The 13819-nt window shown below is 38.3% G+C and overlaps 1 protein-coding gene across 1 annotated transcript in view; it reads left to right on the forward strand.

Moving 5' to 3' along the window:
• LOC146562890 (transmembrane protein 132C) overlaps positions 1 to 13819 on the forward strand; it is a 279573-nt gene that overhangs the window by 57941 nt on the left and 207813 nt on the right. The gene's annotated exons all lie outside the window — the stretch shown is intronic.

Raw genomic sequence — 13819 nt, forward strand, 5'->3', positions numbered from 1 at the left:
TTTGCTGTGCTGCTCCTATACACAGCCCTGCTCTCTGCATTGGTTGTTAAATGTTTCTCCACATCACGTGTGCAAATTATGTTGATGGTGTGCGAAGCACACCTGCGGTGCGGGGGAAGAGACAGCTGACCATCACTTTCATTCTCAGCCGAGAGGATTTCTGACAGATCAGAAAAAGTGACATCATCGTCTTTGGGGCTGGACTCTTCCTCCTCCGTCTCATCATCGGACTCCGTGACAGGATGATAAACTTGAAACGCCTTAACAAAGTTGGATCCATTATCAGTAACTGTTGCAACTACTTTGTTGAGTAATCCATAAGAGGAGTGGATGTTTTCGATTTCTGTACCAATGACATCATACGTGTGTCTACCACGAATTCGCCTACATGCTAATGCAACCTTGTGACGCTCTAATGTGGTTCTACTGATCCAGTGGAGCGTTACTCCCATATAGCTTCTGTTGTTAGCAGTCCAAATATCCGCGGTAGTTGAAACAAAGTCAATCTCATTCAGTGTGGCCTTCAAATTTCTCTCCATTTCTGTAAACTCCTTCTCCAAGTAAGAAGTAAAAGTCGTTCGGTGAGGCAGCTCGGCATTAACAGAAGTAGGGATCTTTTTTATTATGGCACGAAACGAGGGCGAGTCAACAGTGTTTATAGGTAGCATTTCTTCTACAATATACTGCGCGACCAACTTCTTCAATTCTTCATCACTTACTGGTTTTGCACCAAAGTCCAACTTTTGTTGTTTGGGGGGTGTAGGACCTTCTGCGGAAGTCACGGCTCTCTGCTTCGGACCACTTGGTGGGACTCTCTCTGTGAGTTTGACTGTGCTGTGCTGCGACTCCAAATGTTTCTTTAAGTTTGACGTAGTGTTTTTGAAGGTAGATAACACTTTTTCGCCAACACAGAGTGTACAACGAACCTTAATATTTAAATCTTTAGTTGACAGAAACTCAAAATAGTGACCATATTTCCAGCTAAAGAACGAACATCTCTCTCCCTCCATTGTTGTTTACACTTTTTTACGTCGCTGGCTGCTTGTGAGCGGGAAACGTGACCTGTCGCTTATGTGACGTTTCACGACACGTATGCGTTTGTCATCCGCTGAGATGAAAAGAAGAAACCAAATCTTTTTGCTTAAAAAAATAGTAACGCACAGTGGTTTGGACAAGTAACTTTAATCTGACTACTGTTATGGAAATAGTAACGCGTTAGATTAGTCGTTACTGAAAAAGTGGTCATATTCGGAGTAACGCGTTACTAAGCAACGCGTTACCGGCATCACTGATTAACACAAACCTAAAATTTCTACATTACATAGTTTAGCATTTATATTTCTCTTTGCTCTGCTATTAAGCATTCATGAGGCTGCTTGAAGCTTGCGTGTCACATTGAGTATTTCCATATCTTGCAAACGGGGACAGTTGCTTGTCAGATTATGTCATACACTGATTGATGTATGAATGTGTTTGCTGCTGATTCTCCACTTTTAGATGAGCAAGAGGTCTTTACGGTTCATGGAACGAACTATTATCACTGAACCTGTGTAAATTCAATTGCACAATGACTTTACTTGATATTTCAAAGGTTAGATATACAGCATTTATGTGGCCAGTATAAATCAGAACATCATTTATGTAAATAGAGATTGTTGAATACTTAATGGTATTCATTCCTAATGGTTTAGAGCAGAGGTCCCCAACCTTTTTTGCGCCACGGACCGGTTTATGCCCGACAATATTTTCACGGACCAGCCTTTAAGGTGTCGTGGATAAATACAACAAAATAAAACTAGTATCGGTACCGAAAAAAAGAAGATTTATTCATAACACACGTGAAAAGACTCAGGAAAACTGAGTTAACGATAAAAACAATAACAAAATAACGCTGAAAAGCGATAAAAACCCTGAAAACCATACATTTCAGACCTGAGCCTCAACTCTCGCGGCCCGGTACCAAACGACTCACGGACCAGTACCGGTCCGAGGCCCGGGGGTTGGGGACCGCTGGTTTAGAGGAACGGGCAAACTGCCCAAAGCCGCACAAACGCAACTCCTGCCCTTAAAGCTGACACAGATCACTGGTAGAAAGAAATTTTTTTTTTTTTTCATTTTGTAAGAGTATGATTAAGGCGTGGTTAGGCTTACAGAAGAATCATTGTTCATTTTACTTTACTTTTTTGCCACTATTGAAGTAAGGGGGAACTTTGTCAATACTGATGCAGCAATAAAGATATGTTAACGTTTTTAAGAACAGTCTTACTCATGCTGTTTAAAAAAAGGTTTTGACTTGTGGTGGGAAAAGAGACGTGCGGACTGGAAAAACTTTTCTTGCTAAAACAGTGTGATCAAAGGCTCCCCCATTCCACAGTTTTTTTTCATATCAGATCTTTGGAGCACATAGAGTTGAATGACCCTTTTGTTGTGGAATTATAACTCTTTCTTTTATTAGGCACAACAGTTTAAAAAAAAATTGTGTCAACACTGTTACATTTATTATTATCCTGCCGTGATGCCAGGAAGTCAGGACTCAAAACTCAGAGTAAGGAAAATTGCTCAGCAGTTAACAGAAAGTTTATTTAACAATGTGACAGTCAGAAAAAAAAAGCAAGGAAACTCAGGGTCTGGTTAGGGTTTCTGGAAAGAAGGAGAAAGGAAAGTTAATAGGGGGGTTCCAAGCTGTAGGTAAAGATGGAGGATGATACAGTTACTTTTTTCAGTGCCGGCGGGGAGGGGGGCATTTACCTGTTCTCATTCCAGAGAACAGGTACATGGCAATGGTGGAGAGTGGGCAGGCAAGATGTGATTTACAGGATCCAAAATAGGGCTGAAGCGCTTTGCAGGCAGTGCAGACGCTCAACGGAGAAGACAAACTGGAGGCGTGGAACTGAGCTGGAAGCAGGTGAGATGAACCGGAGAAGAAAAGGAATTATTCACAGAAGAGGAACCAGGAACAGCCAGCTCGACAAGGCAATGCAGGCCAGGTGTGAGGGGAAGTGATCAAGCCTGATGTCCACCCAAAAAGGTGGACCCACTGTTGCCAACTTAAGGGAAAAAAATATGCTTGCCATGACATATCCTGTAGATCACGCAGGGTTAATAATGACTCACCATGGTGACTGCTTTTAGTTGACATGGTTGCATTTGAAAAACAGTATTTTAGGTTAGGATATATTGTATAATTTGTCCCTACATATATTTTTCTACAAATCACTCTGTTGTATATTTCTTCTGATTTACTACAGGCCCATGCTGCCTTACGTCTGATTGACAGGCTATAGGCTGGAGACGAGTGTTGCATCTAATCGCTGTAGATGACTACAGGCTCTTGATGGATGTCACTCTGAATTATTGCACCCAAAGTGATGTAGCAGCGCCAAGATATAGTAGAGAGGCAGGATAGTGAAAGCACTGATACAAATGCTTCAGTAACAAGAGACTGTTTGCGTTTGATTTAAGAGTGGTGTCTGTGACCAATCAGCAGCATGATTTAACCAAATGATTCTCAACACTTGCCTCCTCCTTACAGTGTGATACAGTATATGGGCCACTGTTAGCAGTTTATCTGGTAGCATTGCGTTAATCAGCTTATTTGCTGCTATCCAAAAGGGAGACAGCGGGCCTTTTGTCCAATAACAGTGCTGGGAAATCACAGCAGTACGCACCAGATTCCTCATTCTCTCTTTTTTTCCATCTCACTCTTTGCTTCTCTCTCAAGTTCTCCCAGCTCAACAAGAGAGAAGCAGCTCTTTTGCTACTTTTCTGCAGCGAGAAAGCTGCTGCTGAAAAGTAGATTTCCAACCTCAGCTGAAAAGTGGATTTTGGAAGACCAATTGTGAAGAAATACGATGGATGGGCAAAAAAAAGGAGGAAGGATAGCGGGATAATGATGAAAGCTAAAGTGTTAGAGTTAAGAGATGGAATGTTAAAAGTCTGGATAAAAGTGTAAAGAGAGGGTAAGTCGTCATTATGCATGTGTGTGAAGATGGTGGGTAAGTCTACTTCTATGTGATTCAGCTGGCTCATTAGTCTAGACATAGGCACAATATTACATATTTGTGTGTGTGTGTGTGTGAGTGTGAGAGAGAGAGAGATAGAAGAGGTGCACATGTAGAGAAATGAGATGAAAAGCTTTTACAAGCCATATTAGCAAGTGCCTTGAAAGCCAAGTGGCAGCTTTTGTACTCCTTTTTGAGCATATGCACGCTTACACACACACACACACACACACACACACACACACACACACACACACACACACACACACACACACACACACTCTCATACACATTAACCACGTTAGTCAGCTTTAATCACACAGCATGATAGGGATTGCGTGAATGTCTGCGTGCTTCCGCTAGGCCTCTTAATGTTGATAATAATGGACTCCTTTGCAGTAATAGATCTGTCATTCAACACAATTAAAGAACCACACACACTTCTGTTTGCCACTTCCCATATTGCACTGGGACATGAACACTCACTGGAAAGCCAACACCATTGTGTCTTTATCAAGTCATCACATTTCCAATCTGAAGTATTTGTTTGCAGCACTGTCACATTTAGTTTAATTGGTATAGTCAAATTACACACCCTGACACTTGCACATGCACATTTCTCTTGGAATTGTGCAAATGTAATGCTTGTATTAAGGATTAGGTCACAAGCTGTCACATTTTCTCCCGAGTTATAATTAAGGGTTATGTAATACAATGCTGTCAGACACACTATTAGGCTCACAAACTCAAAGAGGCATGCGCATATAGGTAACCATACACTTTGATGCATATGCATATATACTCCACAGAGCTGAAAGTAGACGTTCATGCAAAAACACATGCACAAGTTGTTGAATAGAGAGCGGATGTAACGCATGCTGCCTCTGGACAAGAGAAGATTGTGAATTATTGAGACGATGCCCTGAAACAAGTGATCACACAGTGCCTTGCACACAAACACTAATTAAAAGGGGGAAAAAAACCGCACATGTATTGTTACATGTACATCTTGTCCTTTAGTAAAACAAGCCCTCCGGTAACAGAGAAAACTAGCATGGGTTAACAGCTCAACAGTTGTCAGCTGTGCTAAAAGAGCTGCAGCAGGTTTTTCTTTTTTTTAATTATCCATTTGAATTTTAACACAATAAACTTGCATTACTTAACACTAATGTGTGAGTAGAGCACAAAAGTGATGGTGGCTGAAAATGGGAATTTGTGTGCCTATTGTACGTATTGCACTAAAATTTAAAAAGGCATCGGTAATTGTATTAATCTTCTTTATCTTTATCTGTGTTTATAGCATTTCTGAATAGTTAAATGTTATGCTAAATATATAAACCAATGTGCTTTTCTTTCAAAAACAAGGACATCACAAGTGACAAAGCTGCCATCATAAAACCGTTTTCACTTCCACTGTGTAAAAAGAGTTAAAGATGGATAGAAAGGTGGAGGCGCACATAGAGAAATAGATAACATCCTTTTCAGCCATAGGACGAAAAAGACCCAAATGGTTTGTCGGAGAACAAGAGTGAAATAGTGTAGGGGAAAAAAGATAGATGTATGAATAAATGGGATTTCAGTCCAAGCCATGGGAATATCGGGGAAGAGGGAAAAATGATGAAATGAGACAGACATGGAAATAGAAGCAGACATGGCTAGATGATAATGGCTTTTCCCCCTCAAAACTATAGCAATGAAAGAGAGAGGGAGATGAAAATGGATAGATAAATGATAATGTGACTTCTGTCTACTTTTAAGCCCTGGAACTAAGCTTCATGTTTGCTGTGTAATGACTGACTGAAAGCTGCTTAAAGTATGCTAAGCCTAAAGCTACATCAGCTATTTACATTAACCCTGCCCATTAATGTGTCATTGTAAGTTAATAAGTAGTCTTACAGTACAGTAATTTAAATAATATCTGATTAAATAAACTCTTTAGTAGAGTTAAAACTGCAAATGCTAACATGAAATAATATCTAGTATGTGTAACTCAAACCTGTATAAGCCCAAAAGCTTGAAAAATTGTTTCCTTTGGTCAAGTTTTGGAGCTGAAATCGCATCCCTTCCACTGACCTTTTCTTCTAAGCTGTGAAGTAAAACCTTTTTTGTGATTGTCAGTGACCTTCCAGCTCCAACTGCCTTCCTCACCATATGTTCTGAGAGAGACAGCAGAATATTTAATAAATGCAGGAAATCCCACATTCAAAATAGATATATCTGTGTATTAAGAATGCATGGTCCTATACTCATAAATGTTCAAGTTACATGCCTGCATGCCCTGTATTATTGAGGTTGATAGATATGTGATGCGTGTGAGGTGTGGTGTGTTGAAATTAGAAGTTAGAGGACAGCGAATTTAAGACTTTCAGAATCCAGAATAACGCTGATCCAGATATGGAAAGAAAGTAGTTGGAGAGATTTTTCAGACCTTTGTTGTACAGCCAGTTTTGCAGCTTTCCAAAATGACACTAAAACACTAATGAAAAGCTTTCTACATTTAAATTTCTTTGAAACATAAAAGTCTTCATATCCAAACAACATGACTCCAAAATACACATATATGACATACAAGTGATTTTACGTATGCAATTTTTATACTTCTATAGCAGGAAAACAGAAATAAAGGATAGAATCAGTTCTACACCCAGTACATTCTGGTGGAAGAGTTTTAACACTTAACTTTTATCTCTTAAATCAGTTAGTTTTCAGTTCAAATGGAGGACAAGACAGCTATCCCTGCCTCTCTCTTAGTCTCACTACAAAAGAGAAATAAATTGCTTTTGAATCATTTAACAGAACCAATGGCTAACCTTAATTTTCTCTCTCAGATCCTTAGTGTTAATAATTTAAGTCTGTGTGTGTGGGTTGGGAGGATATAGCCTAGTATATCTTTGTCTCTCTGTCTCGTTTCATCTCTCATATCTACAGTAACAAGTCATAAAGTTGATTTTTAAGTCGACAAATACTCACATGCTTTCCAATAAATTCTATTAATATTTGCAGATATTCATAGATTACTAATAAAACCCTTCCTGAGCAAACGTTTCTCTATGAGCCAAAAGACAAACTTGTTTCATGTCGTGTCTGTTTTCGCAGTTCACATCATTAAAAGGATTTAAAGGCATTTCTGCCTGACGACAGATTAAACATTTTAGATGCAGCTAAACCTGCCTCATCATTTCTTGCTCCAGCCCGATGATGATCACACACATATGAGAGAAGTATTGATCGCCCCATCTAACACTTAGTAAGAAAATGGCTTTGTAAGATGCAGTAATCCATACAATTTTATTACCTTTAAATATTTACCAAATTGTACAATATAGATCTGTATTCATAATACTTTTGATCATCCAGAAAAACAATTTACTGACACTCTCGAGAGGCCTGTGAAGTTTTGAATAAACAAGAAGAAACCCGAATAGGTCAATGCCCTAATTGTTTTTAAACAAGAGGAATGATATTTGAGCTAAAGGTTTACCACTTCATACACACACTCTTAAACAAGCACAGCCTTTTATGCGGCTTGACCGATCTCCGATTACCTTAATTAATGTTAGCTAGTTTCCTGTTTCTCACTCCACCGGGCTCAGAGCCAATCAGAAATCATGTTTCTTCCAAGTATATCTGATGACTTGACAACACAATAACACTGCATTTGTGCTGTGTGTGCATTTTTCTGTTAGCGCATGCATACTATGTGTGATTTTGCGCGTAGGTGGGAGCGTTTTTGTGTTGTTGTGACAGTATCTAACTGAGTATTTGTCCTTTGTGCCAGCACGCAAGGATGTGTCATGTGCATGTGTTTGTGTGTCTCCTTCCTTTTGTATGTGCGTGAGCATACATAAAACGAAGGGTAGGATTACCAGCTTGTTGTTGCAAGATAGGATAGGATTACATGAGAAAGAAACAGGGGAAGGAGGAGAGTGAAGGCAGGAGGTGTGACAGGAGCTGAGATAGAGAAAGAATGAGATAGCTGGTGTGATAGTTAGTGGGATGAAGTTGAGTTTAAAAAGAGGTTGGGAGGCACTTTAAAATAAGAAAAAAGAAAACAGTGAATCGAAGGGAATGTGACTTGAGCAAGGGAATAAATGTATATACAGCATGTGGCCAAGTTTTGAGGATGTGGTTTAGCTCTGCTAATACAGACGCAAGCAATAAAAGACAAAAGGAGCTTCTGTAGATAAAGGCTATAAAGGCTGGGGAAGTGATTATCTTGTTTTTCGGGTTGATATGATCTGAGTGCGTAGCTTTTTCTTAGCTCCAGTTTAATGAACTCCAAGTAACAAACACTGAATATTGGCTTTGGATTAGGGCTGAACGATTATGGAAAATAATCTAATTGCGATTTTTTTGCCCCAATATTGCGATTGCGATGCGATATGCGATTATTTTTTAAGGTCTTTGTCTTCTGTATTATTAAACAAAGACAAGCAATACATCATATAGTATGGCCAATACTATATTACATTAATTTTAAACTGTTCTTTCCTGGAAGACAGACCTCTGTTATGATGACATGAGGTGATGCATGAATTGATGACTGACATTTTTATTTAACTTCTTCAATCACAACAGTATATTTGAACATACACAATAGTTTATTTTTAGCTTACAAACATCTGAGCATAAAGTGCTGACAAGGAACCCTGGTGTAAACATTAAAATGAAAGTCAGTACAATGTGCAGATTGCAGAAATATACATAAAAAAAATCAGTGGCTTTACCACACTCAGTTTTTCGACATCTGTGAACTACTAGACAGTCATTCAATTAAAAAATAATATTAAATAAATAAAACTAATAAATAAAAAATACACACATCTTACTGATCTCTGCAGTCAGTAACATTACACATAAAGTGCAAACATAATAGCAATTGTATAAACACACACACAAACACGCCTTTAAAATTTAAAGGCGTGAAATTGGACGGTCTAGCCTTCTGAATCAGAAGGCTAGTTCTGATTAGCGTCACCGCTGTCTCGGTGGAGTTTAATAAACTCGGCCGTCTGCTTCTTGCTATCTAAAATATAACCAGACACTGGTGTAAATTCTCGACTGTCTCATACTTCTGTTTAATAAGTTTTCTGTTTGACGTTTAGTCAGCTGTGTGAAAACCAAGGAGGAACCCACCCGGGGGATTAATAAAGTTTTATTTTATCTAATCTAATAACTTTAATCTCAGCCAAACCGATTTACTCACGAACAAACAAAACACTGAAAAAAGCCCAACAATAACATTTTTAGGTTGTCTAAGTGACTTATATATTACGTTTAACCCGAGCAGCGAAACTCCGCGGTGATCTGAAAATGATGTGCCGGGAGTTGTGCCGTTCTCGGCCGCATCAGTAACCCTCGAGCTCCCGGCTAGCTGTCGAGCTGGTGGGTAGCAGACGCCTCTGAAAACGTCGAAGCACTTTTGCAAATATGGGATATCTTGATAAACCGAGCAGATATTTGATGTTTACACAACTACTTTCTCGCCTGAAAATATGTTAAAAGTTTATTTTGTGACCCAGAAAGATTAGTATGAGTAATTTTAAAACTTAGTAGCGGCCGCCATTGCTGGAAACTGGAGTTTGGCTGGGCCGCGCTATGAATTCTGGGATATGGTAGTAATTTGGACAGCCTTCGGCACGTCGCTGTGACGTAATCGGTCTACAAATGCGGCCTCAGGAGGATGCAGCCCATGAATTTGGACATGTCCAGAGTATAATCGCAGCCTTTGCGGTTAGAAAATTGCACTTGATCATGTCGCGATATTATCGCAAATGCGATATATCGTTCAGCCCTACTTTGGATTATCAGTGAATACAGAAGGTATAGGCTTTACTTTACAAGGCATGCTGAGACTCACTTTAATTAGAATGACAACCAAATAGTGGGTATAATATTACTTCCTTCTAGTCCATCATGAAATAAAACAGCAATAGTAAAGGAAACGGTTTCACACAAACCCAAACTTCCGCAAAACAGTGTGCACACATTAAATAACTGAATCATGATTTGCTTAAATCATTCAGTGTTTTCCAAAGTCAGCTGCATTGTTACTTGTTTCTTTTAACTCTTACATACTTTTCATATTTTATTCCTTCACAGTGTTGTTACCCCAGGCCCAGATTTCCCTCATAATAAGTGTTTGTGTTGAATTTAGAACTAAATGTCTATTTAGACATTATTAAGGAAACATTAATTAATCCTTAATTAATTCACCAATTTTAAAATATCTAGATTTTTCTGTTTTTTGGGTCACTTTTGGAAAAGTAACCAATTTTAAGACAAAAAGAATGACATTTAGGATATTGTACTGCTGTCAAATGTTTAAAAAAGGTCATATTTGACCTCAACAGTATTTAAGGATTAAGAGCATATTGGTAAAAAGTAGATGCCCATTTAGAAAACCTAAATGAAATCATAGTTTTACGATGTCATAGTTCAAAACCTAAGCTTTTTGCCAAATTTTAAACAACATACTTTACTTATACACTGTTGCCTATGAGATGTTTAACCAAATAATAATATGAGTCAAACAAAAAGCTAGTAATACACTGACTTATATTCAAAATATTGGACAAATTGAAGCCATCCAACTATTAATATCATATTGCCTAGGTTGTGCAACCTCTAAGTAAAAGAGCAGTTATTGTGTGTTGACAGTTGTCTGTCTGGCTGCCTCAAAGGTTGATCTTGTTGTATAGGTCTATTAAATTAGGCTTGCTTCCAAAGAGAAACATGGATAACAAAATTAATGTCGACATATCGATCATTGCTTGGATCTTTTCTTTGTAATGCCAGAACATTTCTTGGCTGTATGCAATATTTCCTTTCCTTTCCTTTCCTTTCCTTTCCTTTCCTTTCCTTTCCACACTGAAGAACTTCAGCTTCATACGTTGCCCATCCCCCACACATAAAATTTGGCATCTCGAAATACAAACTTTTTACTCACGCTCTCTGTTCAAGAATAAATATTGTTGTGAAGAATTACAGAGTATGGCATTATTAAAATAAGGGTGAAAAAGCCTTTGGGTTATTAATGTTTGTTTATATTTGGGTGCACACGGGTTTCTGTTGGAGTGAAATGAATGCAGAGTGAAGCAATAAAGGTAGAGACGGCTGGTTTCCTGAGCCTTTATGCTAATCAGTCACTTATACATTCATTCCACTGCCACTGTCTGCTCAGTGTCACATCCCAACTCACACACAATCAGACATAAATGCACATAAACACGTGGACTACCTTCATCAGCCTCTCACTTTGTTTCAGTTGTTTGTTCTTTATTCAGTTCATTTTTTTATGTTAGTACATTAAAAATAATAATATATACACAAAAAAATTATATAAATAAATACATCTTAACATAGTGATATTTGTTCGTACAAATGGGAGAAATGCTGTGAGGTTTCAAGTTAGTTTCCACGTCTACAATAACTGGACTGAAACGATCAACGCGAGAGAAGCGTTAACAACTAGCCTGACACACTAACATGCACTGAGCTTCACTTAATAATCAAACAGCTGTTACTTGTAAGTGACATCATCACACCTGCAGGTGAGACACTGTAGTGACAAGTGAGACCGATCACTGCCTTCGTCACATACAGGAAAAGGTGAGACGTTAGAAAGAGCAACGTGTGATTGAAAAGAGTGCTTTAGGTGTGCATATGTGCCTGTGAGCTTTTTTTTGTTGTTGCCATATTTACACATTTATCTGTGACTATGTGTCTGTCTTTAAAAGAACAAAACCGTAATCTAAATCTAAGGATCTAAAAAAATACGCTCCAAAGTCCACAGTACTTATCAAACCTAAATTAAAGATGAGGGCAATAAACACTAGCAATGGCTACAATGAGTAGGGGAACATATCAATAAAACAAAACAAAAAAATGTGTTTACAAAGAGTAGTAAACATAAGGCTCATTTATGAAGCCAAAAAGCTCCTGCATTAGTTTTTCTTTGTTATGTCTCGTGATGGAAATTCTATGAAGGTCCAGGTAGTGTCTGGCCATAGTTTATTCCTAGAGACTACCTGGATTGGTAAGGTGCAAGTGCATATTTAAAGTGTATGTATACACATATATAGACTTTATTTACTTGGGGTGTGGCACATGGTCATGAGCTTCTGTATAATTTGAACCATTTGGGTTTTTTAACTTCTAGAAGATGTGTTGTGTCATAACAGCTACTCTCTCACTGACAAGGACATTTCTAGCCATTTCAATACACATGCAAAGTCCAAAGATCAGCGACCCAAAGATTACCAGTTAGTTGACCTGCACCTTACTCAAATACACGTAGCACAGTAAACACACACTTGCAAACAATGCGGCAAGCGTTAGTGTGCTCGTTTTGTTTGTTTGTTTTTCCTGCAAATGCATTAATATGAATGTGTGTGTGTGCTGACTACAGTAAAGTGCAAGTGGCACCCCATCCTTCACTCTGACCCCCCCATCCACCCCCCAAGTACACACACATGAATACACTTCTGTGTAAGCACCGAGTGTCCCTGTAATGAAGTTTAATGACTGTAATGCTGGGCCAAAAAAGAAGGGGAAGGGGTGGGAAAAGGTACAACAACATTACCTGTCTGAACGTCTGGAATGGTTGTGCATTCAGGAAATAATACAGTTTGCAAACTACAGCAGCTGATGCAACTATTTCAGCATACAGCAGCCACAAATTGCTGAAAAAAAGACCATCTAAGGGAACAGCTACTAAAAAAAAAACAAAAACTTACAGCATTTTTCAAATAGTTTTAATTGATTTGATATATCATTGTGGAAGCATTGTGAAGCACCATTCCTTGGCACTTAAGAGAACTTAGCAATTCATTTTCTTGTGATTTTACATATTCAGTTGTTTTATTGAGTCTGATAATATGTAACTGTACTATCAATTTCTTAAATGAGCCAAAGAATCCTTCCTGGCTTAACGCTGCACAGTCAGCAAGTCCAAAGAGCAACAACAACAATATTTTATCAAGCTAAATTACCCAAAGGTGAGCTACACAGCGGGGAGTCTGATGTTAATGTGTATCTGCACAGTGGACACAGGAGAGAACAAGAAGTAGGTTAAAAACTCCCTTGCAGTAGCAAAGAGCCACAACTAACAGTGATGCTAATTAAATGAACGTCAGTTTGAAGGTTAATTATGTGGGTTATAATTGAAAACATCTCAGTGTAACTTGTGGGAGAGAGAGTCATTTTTTTTATTATCACTTTTTTCAGCTAAATAAAGCCTTTAATCAAGTAAATTGATTCTAGCATGCTTTAGATGTACTGCCTATGCTAATACACTACTTCAAATGATACAGTAAGTGCTACTGACCAAAATATTGTGAGTGGAGAAGCAAAAAATGCATGAAAGTAGGGAAAGTGCTTTAGGGATAGACGGCAAACACTGCAACTATTTGACGTGTATCACCTGGTGACAGGCAACTGAGGTCATTATTAGTATGCCAAACCATGATGTCTTGAATTTATTCATAGGTATGACCTCTTTATGAATCTGTATGTATGAATAAGTGAATCCCTCAAAATGATTGAGGTGCGACAACAGGTAGCAATGATTTTGATGGATGCATTAGTCCGCTGAGACTGTTTACAAATTGTTCTCAAACTGGATGACCTCAAAAAATAAAAAATAATATCTCTTTTAGGTAGACTTTAAAAAGTTCAGTGATATATGTAAAATATAGTTTGGGAAAAGGTAAAATAAGTTCTCCTTGTTGAGGCTGAAGAAAAAAAAATCATGCTTTCAGAGGTTTCCACTTTGATCAGTATGTGCCAGTGTACTATAGCCCGAGGGACAGTGACAA

The sequence above is a fragment of the Mchenga conophoros genome, linkage group LG12 (assembly GCF_057382185.1).
Source record: "Mchenga conophoros isolate Kocher_MC1m ecotype Shallow Benthic linkage group LG12, M_conophoros_male_GT1.1, whole genome shotgun sequence".
In the NCBI taxonomy this organism is placed as follows: Eukaryota; Metazoa; Chordata; class Actinopteri; order Cichliformes; family Cichlidae; genus Mchenga; species Mchenga conophoros.